Source organism: Alexandromys fortis, unplaced genomic scaffold (assembly GCF_014885135.2).
Source record: "Alexandromys fortis isolate MF-2015 unplaced genomic scaffold, M_Fortis_MF-2015_v1.1 scaffold_176, whole genome shotgun sequence".
Lineage (NCBI taxonomy): Eukaryota > Metazoa > Chordata > Mammalia > Rodentia > Cricetidae > Alexandromys > Alexandromys fortis.
In genome coordinates, this window is record NW_026068070.1 from 2,549,397 (window position 1) to 2,571,716 (window position 22,320).

Sequence of the window (22,320 nt, forward strand, 5' to 3'; positions counted from 1 at the left end):
AATGGATTGTAGTGAAGTTATCTCATCTGTGATTCATCAGTCCGAAGGGGTGGAGGGGTCACCTCTCACTCCTCTCTTAATGATTGGTCTCTAAGTAACATGGACTTTTGTGCCATGCAAAAGGAGCTAGCTCCTGAGACTTGAAAATTGCGTTTAGTGAGAAGACAGAAAATGTGCTTATTGTACATAATAACCCAAAATGTCAGAGAGGGTGTGGGGTTATTTAGGCTTCCTCTTCGTGAGAAATGAGGTGGCTTCTCCCGTACTCGTATAGTGACATCAGTCCCCTTTCTATAGAGTTAGGAAACAACAGAAATCTGTGGTTCTTAGACTTGCCATCTGCAAAAGCCGCCAGAAAGAATTACTTTATTGTCTACCGCTCAGCAAAGTAAAGCCAGCCAAGGTAGAAATCTTTAGCCCCGAATCTGAGTTACAAACTCTCTAGTTTAAATAAACAAACAATTGACAAGATAATTGCAATAGCTAGACTGATTCTTCTGTTAATGTGTTCATTCCGCAATATTTAATATGCAGTCCTTATCATACTTGAGAGGCTCAGTCACAGACTTCCACTGGGATGTGCTGTTTGCATGGGACCTTTTCCAGCTCTTTGAATTACTCTATCCTTCAGATTCTCTTAAAAATCTCATCTCGTTTCTTTTCTAGCAGAGCTGGGAAACATCAGAGCTTATAACTAACGTGCTTCAAACCCTAAGGTGAGTCTTTTTACTCTTAGGACTCCAAAACAAACAATCTAAATGTGTACGCTGGAAGGTGAAAATTTCTCACTCTCCAATACGGCAGATTGATCCTTGCAGTAACGACAGCTCTTGGTTAGATAATTTCTTTATTTGTTATTTGTTAGATAATGTTTTTCTTTTCTGCTAAATTTCAGTTCTGTTACCAAAGTAGTGTGCAGGCAGTCATATGTTTCCTGTTTATTATTCTGCACAAAGGTTAAAAAAGAGAAAAATAGATTAGGTGAGAAAATTGGGGGAAAAAAATCACTGAGTCCTCCTTACCTACTCACACCTCTGCTGGCATCTGACCTCATTCTTGCAAAATCTTTAGAATTCAACAAAATTTCTTGATTGCAATTAAAATATAGAGAAGATTATTATGTTAATTACCCATTTTAAAGGAAGAAGTCTATTTCCTTTGGGAATTCTAATTTATTCTTCTGAATAGATAATACATAATTAGGCAGTATTTCTCATAGGAATAAAGAAGAGAAGAACTGTGGCCAGCCTGATGAGGAATCTCACAACTGCAGCAGACTGGACCCTTCTTGAGTCTTGCTAGCATTGCTGGTGAAATTCTTTATTCATCTCACAAGTGACCCTCTTGTCTGTGCTATTATCATTGAAAAATTGAACAAGCAAGTGATAGATAAATTTTACAGATTTAAGAATAGTCTAAATTCATTTTCTAGTTATGCAAATTCAAAATTAAAGCAATTTAAATCCTAGAGTTAATAAAATTTAAGATATACACACACATATGCACATATGCACATGTACACACTCAAACTGAGGGGACTTTATCCTTGCATATTTAGTGGACAAAATCTTTCCTATGTGAAAATAATATTCTTGATTATGATTTTTGTAATGTTTTTTATTATTTATTTTTTTAATTAAAATTTTCTGCCTCCTCCCCGCCTCCCATTTCCCTTATGATTTAAGGAAAATAATGTATATATTAGCATCATTAACAATTTGACTTATATAGTTGTAATGACATACATTATCAAGACTCAATTTTAATTTAGGAAAATTATTTTTCTATAAGAGAGATAATCAAAATATTTTTTTTCATTGCATATTATGGAAATCAAATGAGATAATCTGTGCAAAACCCTGGGTCTACATTCTACCTTAAAAGAGTACTTGATATAATAAAATATTTATTAGTTATTTGAATATAACTTATGGTATTATGTTGTCATTCTAAATGCAGTATAAAATGTAGAATATTCTCAGCAAGTGAACTGGAACTAACTAAATTTTGTTAGTTTTGTGAAAGTACAGTTTCATAAAATATATAAAAATGGAAATCTATTGGATGTCTACAGTACAATAAAATTGAACTCCAATTCATTTGAATCATTAGTCTTTCATTACCTGTAAAATAGAATTTAGTATAAATAAGCTCAACTACAAGGAGCATTCTGCTGTCTAACACTGTTGTATTCGTGTCCTGCTTTGGAAAACAATCAGGAATTTTTCCAGTTGTTTTAATATTGGTGTTTCTTTTGGATTGGAAGTAAAAGCTCATGTAGAGCTTACGTAACTTGTTGAAGTATTTCAGGCTCCCATTTTTCTAGTTTTAAAACACAATTAAATTTTCTTCATTCTCTGCACAAACGAGGAGGCCAATTGATGTCTCTGGAGATAGTTAGTGGGACAAATTTTCTATTGCTTGTGTTTTCCTTTCTGTGTGAACAGTGGATGCATTAAGTTGCCTGATCAGAATTACAGAGACTCTCTCATCTCCTGCATCATCTCTTCAGCCTATACTTCTGCTTTTTATGCACCTATAATGTATTCCTGCTCATTAAGTCAAGCTTCCATAGCTAATTTAAAATTTCTGGGTGACTATTATTTTTACTACTGCAAATGTCAATATTATCTAAGTGGGAGTACTGGAAAGTTCTAGGATTGTTACTTTAGGTAGTGTGTAAACTGAAAGAAAAAGGAACAGAACATGTACAAAATTCTTTTTGAGCCAAATGTTAGAAGAGATTTAATTGCCTGGTGAATTACAGTGATTAACATAATATGATAAGATAATTAATTTGTCCTTTTTCAGCATCTGCTTTTAGTAAGACATGAAGTGATGAAATCTTTGATTCAGAATTAGGACTATCTCCATGCTCTCGGGAGATGTTTCAAGTGATACATACAATTCTCTGGGCTTCTAAGTGTAGCCTTGTGTATCTAAAATTTATTTCTTTCTATTATCTTCAAACAACCTATAGAAAAAAGGAGCTTACATCATTCATATACATAGGAACTTAAGATCCTTCCCCAGTAAGCATAGACTTTATTTCTACCTTATACTAGTGATAACCCTGAGCTTTGTTATTTCTTTTTCCTGTTATTTATTTATTATGAATGTTTACTGGGTCTGAAAAAGCATGGGATACAACCGGACTCGCTGAACATAGCGGACAATGAGGACTACTGAGAACTCAAGAACAATGGCAATGGGTTTTTGATCCTACTGCACGAACTGGCTTTGTGGGAGCCTAGGCAGTTTGGATGCTCACCTTACTAGACCTGGATGGAGGTGGGAGGTCCTTGGACTTCCCACAGGGCAGGGAACCCAGAATGCTCTTAGGAATGATGAGGGAGGGGGACTTGATTGGGGGAGAGGGAGGGAAATGGGAGGTGGTAGCGGGGAAGAGACAGAAATCTTTAATAAATAAATAAATTAAAAAAATAAAAATAAAACAAACAAACAAACAAAAAACAAAAAAAATCCAAATACTGAATAAATGGGCAAACTTTTTACTTTTCCGAGTACATCTAAGCATGTGTTGAATTGTATATTCTATGTGTATTGTAAATATATATGAATTTTATAAATTTATATTTTGGTTTATAGTTGAATATTCTTGATATTTTACTGGTCCCTCCTTAATTAAAAGTTTAAACAAATATTTTCTTAGGACTTCATACATTGTTTACATAAGAACCAGGCTTTAACTTCCTGTATGCTGTGTTTTATGGATGATGTGGGAACTTTTGGTGGACATTTGTTTTGCTGCCTAGGGAATGCTGTCCAGCAGTGAACGGCTTGAGAAGAATTCAAAGAGTTGGTGTACTAAGACTATTCTATCTGAGGGAGTAAGGTGAAACACATTCACAGAGTTTCTTGATGTTTTCTTTTTTCTGTATTCTTTATTCTGTGTTCTATGTTCCTTTTACTTAGCACTATCCACAAATGCACCTTCTGTCTCTCTTGGTATTTTCCTTCTAAATAACTTGATGTTTTCCTCCTAATTCTCTCATTCTTGGTGTTTTCCTTCTAATTCTCTCTTTATTCTCTCTTATTCTCTCATTCTTGATGTTTTTCTCTTAACTCTAACTTTATTTTTTTCTTTATACTTATACATTCCAGCAAAATCTTTAAAGCGATATAAAAATTACAATGTGGTTACATTGTATTTTTCAAGTGAATAGTTATAATGAGTACAAGTAAAAAACAGCATATTTTCCATATCCCTTACAGGATATGTCCATGAGATAAACACACTACATTAAAAGCAGTGGGGATCTCCCCACCCATTTGCACCATGCCGGATATCAGAGAAAGATGGCTGTGGCAAATATGTAAAGGCATAGCAAAAGCAAAAGACATTCTGGAGTCTCTGGTCTTGGGGCCTTGTCTATCCAAGGTTCACTCATCAGAGATTCACCTCCTGGTAGGTTCTTAACACTTTGAAGTCAATTGCCCTCTGCTGCTCCTCTGACAGAGAAATCAACAATTTTGATCTGAATATGAGATGTTTCCTACATACTTTTATTTTGTGGATTTAGCGCTTGGTAGGCGATGCATTTGGGAGATTCTGAAAATTTGAGACAGAATGATTTACTTGAAGGGCTTTGTTCAGTGGGGCAGTAAGGGAGGTACCTCATTCATGACCTCTTGTCCGTGTCTTCCCCTCTGTCCGGAATGGATTCATCACATCCTCCATGGCATGTTTCTGACGGCAGAATGCTTTGCACGAGTACATGGGTCTACGGAATCCGTGGACTAAACCCTCTAAAAACATGTATTAAAATTCAGTTTTCTCCATTTAAATAAGCTAAGTGTTTTTAGCACTCTGAAGTAGAGCTTACTAACACAGTAGACTACCTGCCTTGGTGATAGAGCAGATCCTTACATTTTCTTTGGCTCCAAGAAGTTGTATGCTACGAAGAAGAGACATTCGTAGGCCTTTTGTAGACTTTGTTTACAAAGTGGAATTTTGTTTGAAAACATCATAAGATGTCACACAAACATGTACAGATTTTTGTGTTCCAAATAAGTAAGTAAATAAATGAATAAATAAATGGATAAGAGAAGATTGACTTCAAGAATGCTTTGAGAAAGGGTATGATGGACTAAATGAGAGTGGCCCTGATCAGCTCTGATGTTTCAGTTCTTGATCTCCAGTTGGTGGCTGTTGAGGTTGGATTAGGAAGTTAGGCCTGGATGGAGGCCGGAGGGCCTTGGACTTCCCACAGGGCCGGGTACCCTGCTATCTCTTAAGACTGGAGGGGGAGGGAAGAGGGTGAGTCGGGGAGCGGGAGGGGAATGGGAGAAGGGGAGGAAGTGGAAATTTTTGAATGGAAAAATTATATATATATTCTCTTGGAGAGGCACAGGATTGCGACATTCCTGCACAGAAACCATCCTCCACAAAAACAGAGCTTCTAGCAGCCAGGATACCTTTTCCTTTAGAGCTCTAACACTTAGACCCTAACCCTCTGAAAGCACAAGCCCAATTAAATGTGTTATTTTATAAATTGCCTTGTTCATGATGTTTTGTCACAGAAACAGAAAAATAACTAAGACTCAGACTAGATACGTCAAGACCAGAGTGTAGAGTCCTTGATTATTATACTGAGTGTTCATGATTCTATTCAGGGTATATGTACAAAATGACCCAAAGCCTGAAAGTTCAAATTACAAATTTGTTGTGTCTTAATTTATTATTTACTTCCTTTGCAATTCCATTTTGTTTACAATTTTGTAATAACTTGTCTGTTTCTGACTAAATAGTAAATTGTAAGAAAACACATAAATGTATTATTTTATTCAGTCTCATACAATAATCAAGGTTCCCAACTTTAGCCAGAGCTTGTACATACAATAATTTGACTCCTGTGTTGAAAGTTGACCGGCATTCAATAAAGTGATGTATGTCATTAATTTGGTATTTTAAATACACAACAGATTAAACCCATGCCCTGATTTCTTTTACCTGTGGTTCATGGTTTCTCTTAAATCGGACTTCACTATTTTTTTTTCTAAATTGTCAAGGTTTTTTTTTTTCAGCTTGCTAGATGCTCAAATCTCCTCTTATCTCCTAAGAAATTTTTGAAATTACTTTTTAGATCTATATCTGCCATCACTGGCATTCTTTCATCTACATATGCTATAATACCGTGAAATCCATGAGATGACATCCTTAGAGCGATTCTTTAAGCACATCAATTGATTATAGTGAGTTTGATGGCCACAGGTTGAAATACAGATTTATTTTGTCCTGTCTGCAGCCCTCTCTACAGGTGTTTGCGGCCTACCTACTTGTTCGACTTAAAATGTCTCTATTAGTTAAATTCTTTTAGAATTAACAAGCAGACTCCTATATTTGAGCAACCTAAAGCCTCAACATTCTATAGGACTTTGATTAGAGATTTGAAATTTTTTGTTATAAGCGATCTATGCAATGTTCTCACAAATATATTCTCAAAAAGTTCTATTTATGATTTTGTTTGCTTTGCTACTTTTAAAACTCCACAGAAGTGTTTCCTCATTGGAACCTGGTATGTCTTCAGAATAAATTACCTCTTATTTTCTTTGAAGTAAGAGCTGTGGTGTGTCTGTTGTACTTTGAAGAGTTATTTGTACCATTGTAAGTTGAAAATTTAATACCAGTGAAGCACAATAAAGTTACACAATACAATCTTGATTTTGTTTATTGACATTATTGTTTTTTTTCAAGTTTTGAAATATTTGCAATATTCAACAGCAGCCACAAAGGAGAAATAGTTTTCTGTCTGAAAAAAGCAATTTCCTGTTACAGATAATGTTAACTAGCTTAGTAGTGATTCCAAATGCTTGACAATGACAACAAAATCCAGATATGAAATTCTTTGAAGGATTCTAAACATTTGTATAAAATGTCTTTGCCAAATCACAACTATTTTCTGGCGGAGTCATTTCAAGTTATTACACATTTTTGATTTTTTATTATCAAGCTGATTGGAATTAATTTTGTTTGCTCTTTTTTCTTCTCAGTTCCCAGACACCAACCTAATTGATGCTGTTTCTGCTTCAGTTGATTAGTTTTGCTGTTTATATGCAATTTGGGGTTTGCAGGGAAACAATGATAAACAGATTGAATGTCAGAAAGTTTGTCAGCATGTGACTTTCCTGTCTAAATTGAATACGGAGGGTAAAAATTCATTAAAGCTCACCTTTGAAACCTCTAAGTAAGCAGTTCTGCAAGCTATCTAATGAGAAGGAGCAGAAACACTCTAAATATAATGATAGCCATCATGATATATATTAAAAATAATCAACACTAATATATTACCTTAAAATATTCCTATGGCCTGGGGAAGGTGGTTTAGTGAGTGAAGTTCTTGCTCTGCAAGCATGTTTAATCGATAACATCCACGTTAAAATCCTGTCTATGACACCACTGGAAATCTAAGTTCAATGGACCTTGTTCTCAAAAATAAGGGGTGAGTGATTGAAGGAGATATGCTGCCCTCTGAAACACATTAGTAGGTATAATGTGTCACACATAGGTACCCACACAGGCTCATGCGCACACAGAGACACGCAGAGGAATGGGGCAGTATTAGAAATAAGTTAATAAATTAAAAACAAAACAATCTTTCCAGTAGGTACTGAGAAAAGAACCTCTCCTTAATCTGGAGCTCAGGAAAGTGGGTGGGACCCTTGCTGTCATGCACGGCTTTCTGTTTTGTCTTTTGTTCCTTTTTGTTTTTGTTTTATTTTGTATTCTTTGCTCTACCCACCCTTCTCTAATTTTTGTTTCTGCCTTTAAACTCCCACCACTAGAACAACACATTCACTTCCTTGAAGCAAACAGTGTTCAGATATACTCATTGCCTACGTGGTTAATTTTGTGGACCTCAAAAGCACTTGTCAATGACTGAGTTTTTCTTTGTTCTGCTCTCTTAGCTGCTAAGCCTGCCAACAATGAACCAATGTGAGCAACTGCAGCCTTTCAGCCCATAATCAAGCAAACAAACAGCGAAGCCAGCAGAGGAATAAGGAGTAATAAGCACAATTCAGAACCTGAGCCCTGAACATTATTTCCTAAGGAATTTAACTTAGCTATTTCCTTACTGGCTCCTTCTGTTTCTTATTTTATGATATCTGTAAAACAGTGTTCAGTCGTGTCTATTGTGTAATGTTGGGGGAATTTTATTTTTCTTTATTTTATTTTTTATTTGTTTATTGATTAATTAGTTTATTTGTTGTGTGTTTATCTTGGAGGTAGGGAAGAGTGAGTGCCTGGCACAGTACATATGAGGGAATCAGAGGACAGTTTTGAAGAGTTGGTTCTATGGCTCCTAGAGAACAAACTCAATTTTGATCATTCAGACATTTTAAAAGCTAATTAATAATATCAGGAACTCACCAAGGCCAGCTGGCTTGGGTCTGAAAAAGCCTGGGTTAAAACAGGTCTCGCTGAACATAGCGGACAAGGAGGACTACTGAGACCTCAAGAACAATGCCAATGGGTTTCTGATCCTACTGCACCTATTGGTTTTGTGAGAGCCTAGGCAGTTTGGATGCTCCCCTTACTAGACCTGGATGGAGGTGGGTGGTCCTTGGACTTCCCACAGGGCAGGGAACCCTGATTGCCCTTTGGGCTGACAAGGGAGGGGAACTTGATTGGGGGAGGGGGAGGGAAAGGGGAGGCAGCAATGGGGAAGAAACAGAAATCTTTAATAAATAAATAAATAAATAATATTAAATAACTACCACAAGCAAGGAGTATATAAAGAATGACGTCATCTAACTTCTTTAGAAATATGTCACCAATTGCTTTATGTACCTCTAGTTTTCTCTAAGGCAGAAATTAGTAATCTCTATTGTCTAAAGGTTATCAGCTATTTGGTAACCTGTGACTTATTTGTTTGGTTGGTTTTTCAAGGCATGGTCTCTATGTAGCTTCTGCCTCCGGAGTGCTGGGATTAAGGGTGTGTGCCACCACCACCTGGCTGGTAACCTGTGACCTTAACAGCACACATTACATGTGTTATCAGCGAGACTCCCCACACCCTGCACATCATCTTATCTCTTTAATTCTTATCTTGTTTTGGGGGGGGATGCCACACTATCAGTTCTCTATTGCAATCCTCCTATGCTGACTGAGGTGCTCATGCTATTCCTCATTCCCTTCTCCACCTCAATAATTTATTTATTTATTTATTTATTATTTATTTATTATGTATACAATATTCTGTCTGTGTGTATGCCTGCAGGCCAGAAGAGGGCACCAGATCTCATTACAGATGGTTGTGAGCCACCATGTGATTGCTGGGAATTGAACTCAGGACCTTTGGAAGAGCAGGCAATACTCTTAACCACTGAGCCATCTCTCCAGCCCCTCTCCACCTCAATTTTGTCTGTACTTTATTATTATGGAATCACTTTTTCAGTCACCTTTTTCTTTTTCAGGCAACTGTGGAAAACCTCTCTCTTTCCTATAGTAAATGGGAAGTAGAACCTCAGACATGGTACTCATTTAAAAGATTATATCTTATCTCTCAATAGGAATGCTCTTCGCTTTTGTAATTCTTGGTTACAAGAACATGTTAGTTGTATTACCGAGTATATCATCTTAATATTATCTCTCAATAGAAGTTTAAACAATGGGTAAAAGTACCATGTTTTTAATATTCAGTTTTAATTTTATTTTCTCACACTATGTTAGGATTGAGTGACACAAATCTTTATTCATGAAAAATAATTCCCTGAATATCTAAATTGGAAAAAGAAAACAAGAAACCTCAGGCTAACAATTTGGATTATTTTTTATTAAATTTGCAATTCCCATTCCACATCCTTTGTAATGCTACTGTTTTCTTAGATCTTTGGACATAGGCGATAGTCACACAGTTCTAATGATTAATCATAGACTCAGAAAATATTCATGTTTATGGCTTTCTGATCAATAACAAAAAACATCAGCATACTCAATACCCTGGCCCTTCTCATCAAATGCTATCTCTTCATCATCCAGAGAGGACTCCTCAAATATCAACATATTCCCCGGTTGGGATACATTGTCCATTTCCCACTGCCTAACTGCTAATATACTTGGAAGTCCTTGCCTCCTATGCTGGTTCTAAATTCCCCCACCTTTCTATCCAAAACAAGTATCTTAAGACATGGCAAGATTATTGTAAAGCAAAGCAATATGATTTACATGAAGAGTAAATGATATTACTCTAGACCACTGGTTCTAAATCAGTGATTCCAAACCAGACATTGTCGTCGGTGGTTCTAGGCCAATAAGTGTAAAATAGTTATTTCTGGCCAATTTTGATCTCTGGGATTAATTGTTAGAATTTTATAAAGAGCTGGCTTAGGTTAACCTTTGAACTATTCCCTTTGTCCTGTGACCAACAATCTGCTAGCAAATGAAGCCAGCTAGATGTCAAACTATATTTAGAAGATGCCGCTCCCTCCTTTTCCCTTGTTCCTCACAGCCTGGATGACCAAGGCCCGGGTTCCCAATACCTTTGCACAGGCGCTATTTCACATCTTTCAACTGGATTCCTTTCTGCTTTTCAGTTTGCTCAGCCTAATACTCATAGTGATCTTGGTATAATATTAGTCAAATCATGTACCTATTATTTCTCTTTGTACTTAAACATTTCCTGTAGCCTTTGTGACTTACTAGGGAGTAGCATCCAAATTCATTTTGATAGCTTTAAAACCTATAGTCTGACATATCTACTTGTGGCTGCAGGGCATTGCAAATGGGCGTAATCCAAAATGAGGTGATCTTTAAGTGACAAAAACATAGTGGATTCATAGAGAAGCTTAATAAAAATAATACGACTATCTCAACAATCATTTTATTTGTTATAAGCTAAGATAATTTTCATGATTTCTCTCTAAATAATATAATATTATAGTTAATTTCATCTGCCTGTCATTTTATAATGTGGCTGTTGAGAAACGTGTGTCTATTTATGTGATCTGCACTATGGGCCCACGATACACTGCTCTTGTAAACAGCGGAAGTGCTATGATATTCTTAACCACATATTCTGCTGATCGTTTGCTGTTTCTCGCTGAACAGCCTTTCTTGTTCTTTGTACATACTAGAAATGCTCCTACCTCAGGGTCTCTGTGGTTTATTTTTCTCTTAGTTTAGAAGTTTCTTTCGTCTGACATCCTGTGGTATCTTTATTGCTTCCTTTAGGCTTTCCCCTACTGTTTGCTTTCCAGTGAAACCTTGCAAGCTATTTGATATAAAATTGAAGTCCATGAAATTTCATATTATGACTTACATTTTTTTCCTTTCTTCTGATCTGTGTAACACAGATATTATCATATAAAGCATGCAGAATGCTAAGGAATTTCTTTAATTGCAGCGTAACAATAGACGATAGTTTCTAGAGGTTAGTCACAGCAATGTTTATGCAAAGTTCCAAAAAAAAAATTGAAAGTCTGTCTAGAACTTCAGAGCCTAAAACTAGGTATAAGCTCAGAGCTAAATGTTCTAAGGGGAAAAATGATTGGGCCCTCACATTTTCAGCCTATAAGAAGATTAGGGGAGAAGAAGCAAAGGAATTTACAAAAGAAAGTGAAGTAGAGCTCAAGGCCTTCCTTACAATGGGCACCGCAAATGGTAATTTTTGGAGACTGGAAAGCAAGAGAATGGGTATGTTTGAGTTGTTAGTAATATGGGGGAATCTCTACTCAGTAGCATATCTTTCTATCAAAACCATTACAAGTGATTTTCTTGCAACCTTGATGGAACTCTGAAACACAGATTGCTCCAATACTGAGGGGAATTAAGAGTTTGCTCCAATACTGAGGGGACTTAAGTAGTGAGTGAACAGCCACACAGAGTGATGCTCCACTCTCTAGGTCCTCCCCAGTTGGACAAAACCCTGGGACCCTCCCCCAACTCCCTTGGCTTTTCTAGCCAGCCAACAAGGAGTTCTCTGTGCCAGGCTCCCCGAAAACACAAACACATCCACTGGATCCCCCAAGCTACTAGCCACACCCTGCCTAAGAGCTGAGAGTTTGCTATAATACTGAGGGGACCAAGAGCTTGCTACAGCACTGAGGGGATTAAGAGAGAGCACCAAGAGAACAAACCAGGAGAGAAGACCAAGAGAGCAGGCTTATAGAGACCTCGGAGGCTTTCTGAGACAGACATTTCTAGCTGGACTGGGATGGAAAATCATAGGATCAAACTAGTCCGTCTGAAATTAGACGAAAATTGCTCGGCTGGAGCAGACTGATGGGACACTGGCCGAGGCACTGGGATTTATCTCTACTGCATGTACTGGGTTTTTGGTATCCTATTCTCGTTGGATGTATACCTTCCTTAGCCTAGATATAGTACGGAGGGCCCCGAACCTTCCACAAAGCAATGTGCCTTACCATGTTTAAGTACAACTGATAATCTCAGGATTTTTGTTTGCTCTTGTTTTAGGTAAGGAGAAGATGGGATAACAAAGTGAAATAAACTGTAATGCTAGTGGGTGTCTATATTGCTGCTGTTTATTATTAATACTTCACCTTGCATGCTTTCCCCAACTGCAGAGTCTTCCTTTCAAAACCTTCTACATCCTGAAGTCAGCATCTCAGTCAATACTAACTTCAGGCACACAGCTTCTAAAGTGAATTATTAGAGAATCATTCTGGGTTTGTTTGCTTGTTTTGACTGAAGCTGGGAATCAAACATAGATTCCTGTATAAGTTAGACAAGAGAAAAAATGTTAAAATGACCGTGATAAAATTTATGAAATCGTTAGCAAATTTTTTATACTGATCAGGTTATATTTAGGAATACATGTGTATAAACATATATATATACACATAATAGCAACTAATAATAGAAGAGGTTATGAAATTGAAAGAGAATAATGAGAAGCATATGGGAATGTTAGAGGGAGGAAAGAGTGGGGAAAATGTTGTAATTGTATTATAATATCAAACATAAGAGAAAAAATATATAGAAAAATAGTTCTAGGGAAAGGCTGGAAGGTATTCCTTTGTCTCTTTACTGTTTAAAGTACTGTTTATACTTTGAAGCACAGAAGAGCTTCTGAAAGCTCTTAATTAATTAATGGTGGGAAACTTCAAAATTGCTTGCCAAAAATGTTAGTTTGCCCCCTTTCATTTACAGTTGTATTATCAAACACAAGGCTAGGTTTTATAACCAGTGAACAAGCATGACTCACATTAAAATAAATTTTGTTTTTAAAGGCATCACTTTTATATTCAGTACCAATTTGTGTGTCTTGGGTAGTTGACAAACCTGACTTAAATAAAACCAAATCACATCAGGTCTTAATGTCATGCCTCTTTTACATAGTACACAGTAAGGACAATGGGAGTGAATTGCTTTTTTACCATTCAGTTGTAATTTTATATGAAAAGAACGGTGATTAAAACAGACATTACAAACATTAATTATTCTTTTGCTATTACTATTTTCTTACAAAGTTATTGTTACCTATTGGTGGCCTGCTATTGAAGCTAATATCTGAAAATAACAAAGGCATGTGTAATCAATGATGAATATTGGAAAGGACGTTGTGTCTATGTCCCATGAGAAGGACTATAAAGAGGAAGCATTGTTCTATGGTTAACAGAGTAGAAGAATATAAACCAATGAAGTCCTGAATCTCAAAATCAGAGAGTTCACCCCCTATCCAGAGGCCATGCTTCTCACATAGAGAACATGTTTCACATGGATACAAAGATGCAAAGGAAAGCGATACCGGCCTCTCTCCTACTTTAAATAATTATGATTTTTTTGGAAAACATAAATTGCTGTGTGAATAAGTCATATTAAATGAAATTTTAAATGACTCAATGTTTTGAATAGAAGTGATTTTGTGATCTGTACATGACATAGAGCTAAATTTTGAATTTTTATGTTAGCAAATTAAAATCTTAAACAATAATCAATGTATAATCCAAAGTATGCAAGCTACTATTTTAGACCCTTTTAATTTTTGTGATATTCATCCCCAGAGGATTCTGTATCTTGGGAATTACTAATCTAACCTTTTCAAGCTCTTCATTCCATGCATGTGGAGAAATAAAAACAGTTGTTTTCTAAGAGAAAAATGTATTAAATATTTTTGTGAATACATATATTACAAAAAGCTCTCACAATGCTAAATGAAAAATTTTATTAAGCATACTATAATGAGGTTTTTTTTGGAAACCCGAATTAGTGATAATAATTTAAATTTAGAACTGTGACCCAGTGTCATTTGCTCAATGGTTTAAAGAGAATATTTCTTAAAGATGTGACCACATAACACCACCTTTCAGAAAAGGACAAGTGCACATTTTTTTTGTTTTGGTTAAAGCCCTGAATCAATTACATTTATGAGTATTTTGCTATTTATTCAAATGTTTTAATTGGAAAATGGTAATTGCCTCAAGTTCACTAATAGAGTATGCTCATTATTGGTGTCTTAATGTTTACAGATTAACTACATGTAGTTCTTGTAATTTCTTTTAAAGAAGTTGCTATCGCTTCAAGCATATTATCTATTTTACATATTCATACATATGTCCATGTATGTGATTTAATAGTGCTGATGTGCTTATGCAAAATTTCCTGAGAGAAATCAACTCTAATATGTGTAAAAAATTAACGTGGGTTTTTCTGGGTGTAAATTCAGGCTGCTAAAAGATAGTTGTGAGTATTGCTTCACATCTAGGAGAAAGAAAGGTTTTCATCTCCCTTGGGATATTGTTTTGGCGAAACAACTTTTTGTTTGAGATCTGGTCATTCCATTCTTTTTTAAAAAATAATAAGGCTGCTTTCTGTCTCTTATGAGGAGAAATTGATTGCCTTTCTGATTAAATATTATGCCCCTGTAGAAATTAAATCTAAGTTAAATATTATTTAATCCAAATGAAATATTAATTAAATATTATTCTCTTGCATAAATCTAACCATTATGATCAAAGTTACCCTGGAGCAGATTGATGGAGAAATTCATGTTTTTGTTATTTGTATCTCATATAAAACGTACATCTCTAAGATTTAAAAAAAAAAACACCTATCTATCATACTGTTAAGAGCATGAGGTGAAGACCTATGTGCAGTGGGCCTAGAAGGAGCCAAGTAAGGGACTTGGTATTGGCCTTTCCCAACCGGATGACTCAAAAACTAAATCAACTATTAGAAAGGACTTTTTCTGTAAAATCAGATACATTTACAACTCATTTCAGATTTAAGTATAATTTTTTTTAAAACAGCTATTTGAAATTATAATCAGCTTGTCATTTTTGTACAAAAATATTTAGGAATTCTTAGAAATCTTTTTGGTAACTAAGAAATGACTTGTTAGAGCTTCTACTGGCTATTGCTTCCATGCTGAACACACGGAACTTTGTAGAACGAAAGAAACACAAGGACTGTACATTGCAAAGAGTTCAGTCATGGAGATACTGAGGGTTTCTACCTGAAGAAAGAATGAGATTGTCTAAAAAGAGGACAGATGAACCTGTGCAAACATGGCTTTGAAGTGGACATAGTGGGACAAAAACGGTAAGTCAGACCAGGGAACTAGAATGATCACTGAAATACCACGGACAAGTACATGAGAAAAGTTTCTATATACCTAGCAGATCATAAACTTTCTAGGTGTGAAGCTTCTTTCACATTCAGACCTCCTGCTCGATACCGGAGTCAGTCCTGTAGACAAAAAATACAGGAAATACATTCCGTGATGTCTGAAAGCTGTACTTATGTTTGAGCTGATAATTCCAGTAAGTAGTGTTAACTTGTGTGATGTGGGGTGGGTGCTAAGGCAGCACAGAAATGAAACCTCTTACCTGACCCTGGGGAAGGCAGCAGTTGAGTTTTTTGTCTGAAAAAAAATGAGTAAAAGCTTACTGTGAAAGGTGCAACTTATCTCAGAAAGAAGGTGCCAGAAAGAACTAAACAGCAAGGGTAAGAAAAGGCAGGGTGTGAAAGGAGAGTCAGGAATATATTATTGTATTAAAACGGTAGATAATATGACATAGGCTGCTAACTAGAAAAGCGGGGGCTTGTTTTAGAAGCATGGTTTTGTCTTTAGGCTTTGATGAAGGCATTAGAAGCTTCTATGAGGAGAATGAGTTTGTCAGATCTTTATTTTAGATATGTACAGGATGCAAATTAGAAACACAAGTTTGAATTTGAATGGTTGCTCAGGCAATATTATGATAACCAAAGGAAAAAGAAACAAAGGACCCAAACAAGCAAAGGCAGAGTGGTTTTTACTAGATACATCCCCAAGGTAACCCTGATTGAATTTTGTGATTCTGTGTGAGATTGTAACACTGAAAACTGCCTGGTTGTTGTGCAATAACTCCAGTTATGTGTGCCACAAGCCATGGAGAATACGTTAGATGTAGCTAAAGATACTAAATACAAGTTTAGTTTTATTTAGATGTTGATAAAATTTAAATAGGTGCGTTATACATACAGGGTCTACCATTTCTGATGGGCCCCAAATTTAAAGAATGTAGGTTATAACTCTCCTTTAACACACAGCTCTAAGCATCTCTTTTTCAATGTCTCCATTCAAATATCTAACCAACCTTCTAGAACTAATAGCTGGACCTTTTGTCTCCTACTGGGTTGATGTATCCAGCTTTAATATGATGGCATGTGCCTAGTCTTACTGCATCTTACTGTGACATGCTCTGTTAATATCATTGAGAGGTTTGTTCTTTTTTGAAGAGAAGCAGAGGGTCAGTGGATGTGGGAAGATGGGAGGTATGTGGGGCCTAGAAACAGGGGAGGGAGGACATGCTATGGTCAGAATGTATTGCATGAGAAAAGAATAAAGAAATGGAGAAAGAAACCACAAACCTTAGATCCTTCCTTTGAGTCTTTCTTCTTCTATACCTTCCCCATATAAGCAAAGGGAAACTCTACTTTTCAGTTTTATTTCAGTTATATTGTTCCAGTGTAAAACTGCTGATTTGCCAACCAGTCAGAACAGAATCTACTGATTCTCAAACATACAGCTGTCCATAACAATACTGCTTCCTGGCGTTGTTACTGCAGTAGTCTAGTATCTGGCCTCTCCTACTTTGAATTTTGAGTTTTGTCACCTTATCATGTATGTAGTTCATGGTGTGTTATCTATCTTCCATGTGAAGTTATTGTTAGAAACAAAATATAAAGTCCTTGCAGTGATCTGGTCCGCAATTTGTGCTGTTTCTATCATCCCATCTACTTCTGTGCTCAGGTTCACTCTGTTCCACTCAAACTGTCTTTCCTCTTATTCTGCAAAAGCCCCAAAGAGACATCCCCTGCATGTTTTTGCACTTTCCTTTGCGTAGAGGCTCTTCCTCTCTACCCTTGCACAGTTAGTTTCCTCGTTTCCCCATGACTTTACCTGATTCCCACATCTGCTTTAGGTTCTTCGAAGGATTTTATATAAATAAATATTCATAACTAAATGGACACATGTAAGCCCTACACTCCACAGATGTACAGCTCTCCTTGGTACTTAGAATCATCTAGCAAAATAAATTTGTTGTTTATGGATTGTGATCTCTTTAGGTAGACTGTGACTTATCTCCAGACATATGTTTAATCTACAATGTTCATTACTGTTCAACAAGAACTGTTTTCTAAAACATTGTAAGTGATACATTTGCTGATAATGCCTTAGTGGTATTTAGATTATTAACTCAGGCAAAGGAGTGTATCTTTAGAGTATACATCAGATAAAAATGTCTTGAAATATAGGAGGTGCCCAGTAAGTATTTGTTACATTGGCTTTTTAAATGAGCTGGAGGGAGGTAGCACAATCTAACTCATTCTGTGCAGCAAGAGAAAAATGGAATAAGTGGTGTAGAGATTGTTCTGTAGGTGAGACATTTATTATAGCCCAGGAGATAGCTGTGATATCAGTGAGGGTCAAGTTTATTGTTTATGAGGGTGGTACCTTCAGCATTTTAAGCTATGAAATGACGTTCAGTAAAAGCAGTAATCTATATGCTTATTTCCAATTTGGAACCTAGACTGCTCATCTTCCCCAATTCAGATCAGAGTCTCATATTTTGTTAAGAGCAACCACATGATTAACATTTATATTCCGCACATTTGTTCTCCAATTACCAAAAGTAAACATCCTGAAATATACACTGGTCCACATATTGTTGGCTCTCTGATCAATAGACTTCTCCCATATTCATATGTAAATCTGTGGCCAGTGGGCTATGAAGCTTCAAGGGCCCCTAACAATACACCATGAAAAGTTGTCAGTGCTTAAAATAGAGTGAGGTACTTTACTTATAAGCATATATTAAAATGGGCATTTTGAAAGACCCTCTTACTAAAAGTATGCTACTATAATTTGCTATTCACCAAAAGCCCTTCAAGTGTAGGACTTGCCAAAAGTCACCCATATTCTCTAATGATTTCACTTCATGATGACAAATGCTTGGCATTTTGTAGCTGGACTTTAGGGGGAGGTACAAGGTATACCATTAGTGCATGCATAACGGATACCTTTACCTGCTTCAGTGTCAGGGAATTTCTGACAAAGCCGTGTAATTAATGGGAATATATTTTCTGTGGAGTATGTCAGTAATTGGGCAAGGATGAAAACATATGCCTTGTTTGATGAACGCGAACATGAGAGGATGTGGGAGCAAACTTGGTATAATGCTTATTCTGGCTGACAGTCTACCTGTGGTGATATTAACGAGGCTTTAAGCATGTTGATATAAATCAAGATTTAGCCAACAGCAAGGCTAAGCATATTGAAGAAGCTGGGAAATTGGCGGTATTAGTGTCCCTGGGGCAGATGAAGCAATGAGGTGCCGGTAGCACAGAGAAAGATACCAACTTCCTCAGATAGTCAGCTAATGAATGGTAGAAATTTCAACATTTTCCTTTCCAAACTGATAATGTGATAATGCAGACACTCGGCATCAGGGAAGAGAATTCTCTAGTGAAACTCTTAGCTGCCTAAATTAGAAATCTGTGAATGATCCTCTCTTGCTCCCAACATCCAATTAATCCAAAATTCTAGAACTTTTAGTCCTACACGCCTCATAAACTTGAACGAGTTTCTCTATACCATCCTGTCTTACATGAGAGATATCAAATATGTTCCTAACTGGGCTCAGACCCAGAGTATCTCTCTTTTGAACCACGGAAAAGCTACTCGAGAAATATAACAGGGGCACCAGCAGAAAGATGGCACAAAATTCCTCATGTTCACCATTCTGACTCCAATATAAAATGCATGGCTAATGCCTATGATTTTCTCACAGTAGAGATAACACCTAATATGTTTTGTCTAAAGAGTAGATCCATGATGTAGATGTACGATCTTTTACTATATCTGCTAAAACCAAGGTACATGGTATTTAGATTAGTGTTCATCAGTCACGTTCCGTTGTGCTCAAATCAGTTCTAGGTGGTTTGTATCTTAATCAAGATATCCCTCCTTAGGATGCAGAGTAGAACTCTCAGGATAAGTTCTCTCCTTGTCTCTCATGTCATGTCCATTAATCCCACCATTGCCTGTGTTTTAGCTACTCTCATTGGCAATCCCAAATACATGCCACATGGGTCCCACTTTGTGTCTTTCTTTCTCCTCTTTTGGTCTTTTTCTCTGTCTCTCTGTCTCTGTCTCTGTCTCTCTCTCTCTCTCTCTCTCTTTCTCCATGTGTGTGTGTGTGTGTGTGTGTGTGTGTGTATAGTCATGTTAGGCAGTCTCATTTTCACTCTCCAAATGCTGACTTTCTGAAGTAGATTTCCAATTTCTTTCTTCCTGAAAGGGACCTTGCTTTATATTTCTCTCAAGGTTGATTTTACATCATGAGTAGCCCCCACTCTCTGTGCTTTCACATTCTCAAATTCAACCAACCTAGAATCAAATATGTATTTTAAAATTATATCTGTAGCAAAGATGAGTACACTTTTGATATTATTCTCTAAAATGCATTAGAAGAGCCATTTGCACATACTGTACATCACATTCGATATTATAGGCAGTCTCAAGATATTTAAAAAGCTATGAGACACTGTATATACATTCTGTGAGAATATTGTACAGACCTTGTGTAGGCCCATGCTCTATACACAAAATCAGGGAGGAAGAGACAATATAAAACACATTTCTGATGTTCATCCTAGCTTCACATTTTTAAAACACTGTACAATTATTGCTTTTAAGGAACACTTTATGAAATGGTTTTTAGTCTCCATAGTCAGACAAATCAAATAACAGTCCAGTATGCTCATTACTGTGTGAGAGTGTACCAACTAGTTAAGCTGACGGGACTTTTCTTAAGGTATAAGACAAAGCTAAGAACAATTGTTTTTCACTGTTCCCTTTCTTAAGGAGAACACAAAACAGAGGGTTTTGCAGAGGATGAGGTCCTTCTCAAAATCTCAGGCAGGGTAGCAGGTGCAAATGTTGGGCTTTGTTTTACCTAGTTCTTTACCACTTCTATAGAAATTCTAGTTATTTTTTAAAATTTTGTACTCAGTTATTTTTTAATTTTTTGGTGCCAATTTAAATATTTTTATTAGACATTCCATTTTCCATCTGTTTTATTATAGACAATGCATTTTCCACTCAGGATACAGTGCTTATAAAGTGCAATGCTTACTTCACTCTCTGTGCACACATGTTCCATGTTCAAGTATTGAGAATGCCCAGTAAATTTATTGTAGCAGTTTGAATTTGAATCTGCCATGTAACTTGCTAAATTTGGGTCCTTCGAATATTTCCCTGCTCTTCAGCTCTGCTCCCCAAAGTCTACATTGTCCTGCATGTACCTCTTTAATGCATACTAATTCAATGCACATTTAAATAATTTTAAATTGTAAATGTCTTAACATTTTTCTAAAAATGTTTTAGTCAAATTTCCAAATAGTGCTAAACTATAGAGAAAACTCCTATTTTTATATACCAGTAGTCCATTCACTTAAAAACATGGTATTAATTTTATTTTAGAGCACATTTAAGATGTTTTGATGCATATATGTCTATAGTTACTAATTTTCAGCTTGGGTCACATTGATATTGGAAGTTTCTGGGGTTCCTCCTTATAATTTTGTTCTTCCAGGCCTTAAGTGGTAGTTGTTAGCCTAGTACGCTAAAAAAAAAAAAAAGAGTCATTCTTCCAATAGACTAGCACAATGTTTCTGCCATATTTTCGTATCTAGTCAAAACATTGGTCTTTCTTGTTTTCAATGGGTATGATTTGCTGAAGGGCAGCTTAGTATCATGCTTGCATCCCACATGGCACAGCGGATGTTGGTAACTATTATGGAGACCTACAAACTGGGAAAGAGATTAAAGGTGCAGCAAGGTCATGCAGGGAGGTAGGAGCCATTGCAGTATTATTAAACAAGCTGAGAAAGGAATGCTTTCCTTCCTGTTTTAGTCATGGCTGCTTTCCTCATTTTGTTAAGAGGCTTAAACATATGTGAGACAGCAGTTAGAAGACACAGTGATATGAGTAAATATTGGGTCATTGGATAAAAATAATCATGACAATCATAGGACAGTTTTATCCATCCTACCCAATTTACGCTGGAGAGAAACAGCTCACACGATCAAACCAACACAGAAATCGCCCTGACACAAAGGCTAGAAGTGCAAACGAGCCCTTTTCTCCTCAGGGAATTCCATTCATCAGCTACAAATGTAGTTCAATTCTTTTATTACCGGTAATTCATCTCAGAAAGTTTTCTAATCCCAGGAGGGACCCTGCTTTCCTCATTCCCATTCCCTGTGGGATTGGGTCCCTGGAAAGCAGTTGTTTTTAGTCAACAATTTGTACTCTTATTTTGCTTCTTAAATATTACGATTGGCTACCCCACTGATCTTCACAAGCTCTATTTACATCCCAATAAAATTACAATCTCAAAAGCACTAGTGTTAGAAGAGTGAACTTGTCTTCTCAGTAAGTTTTCAGTTTGAAATCAAAGCTCCTAGAAGCATCAAGAAGTTTCCCAGTGGTATGTTCTGTGCTGAGAGCACTCTGAATGGCTCAAGGAATACCAATGGACATACTGAAGTCTCCCTCAACTATTCTGCAGATTTCTGTTTTTTAAAAGAATAGTGACAAAACACAGTTGCATGTATTTAGAAATTATAGGTATCATTATACTACATCACTATGAATAGAGGTCATATTCACTATCTCCATGACAAAAAGAAAACCTCATTGAAAAATATTTCAGGCGCGCACGGCGGCAGCGGCGGCCGGAACCGGACGCGCACGGCGGCAGCGGCGGCCGGAACCGGACGAGCACGGCGGCAGCGGCGGCCGGAACCGGACGCGCACGGCGGCAGCGGCGGCCGGAACCGGACG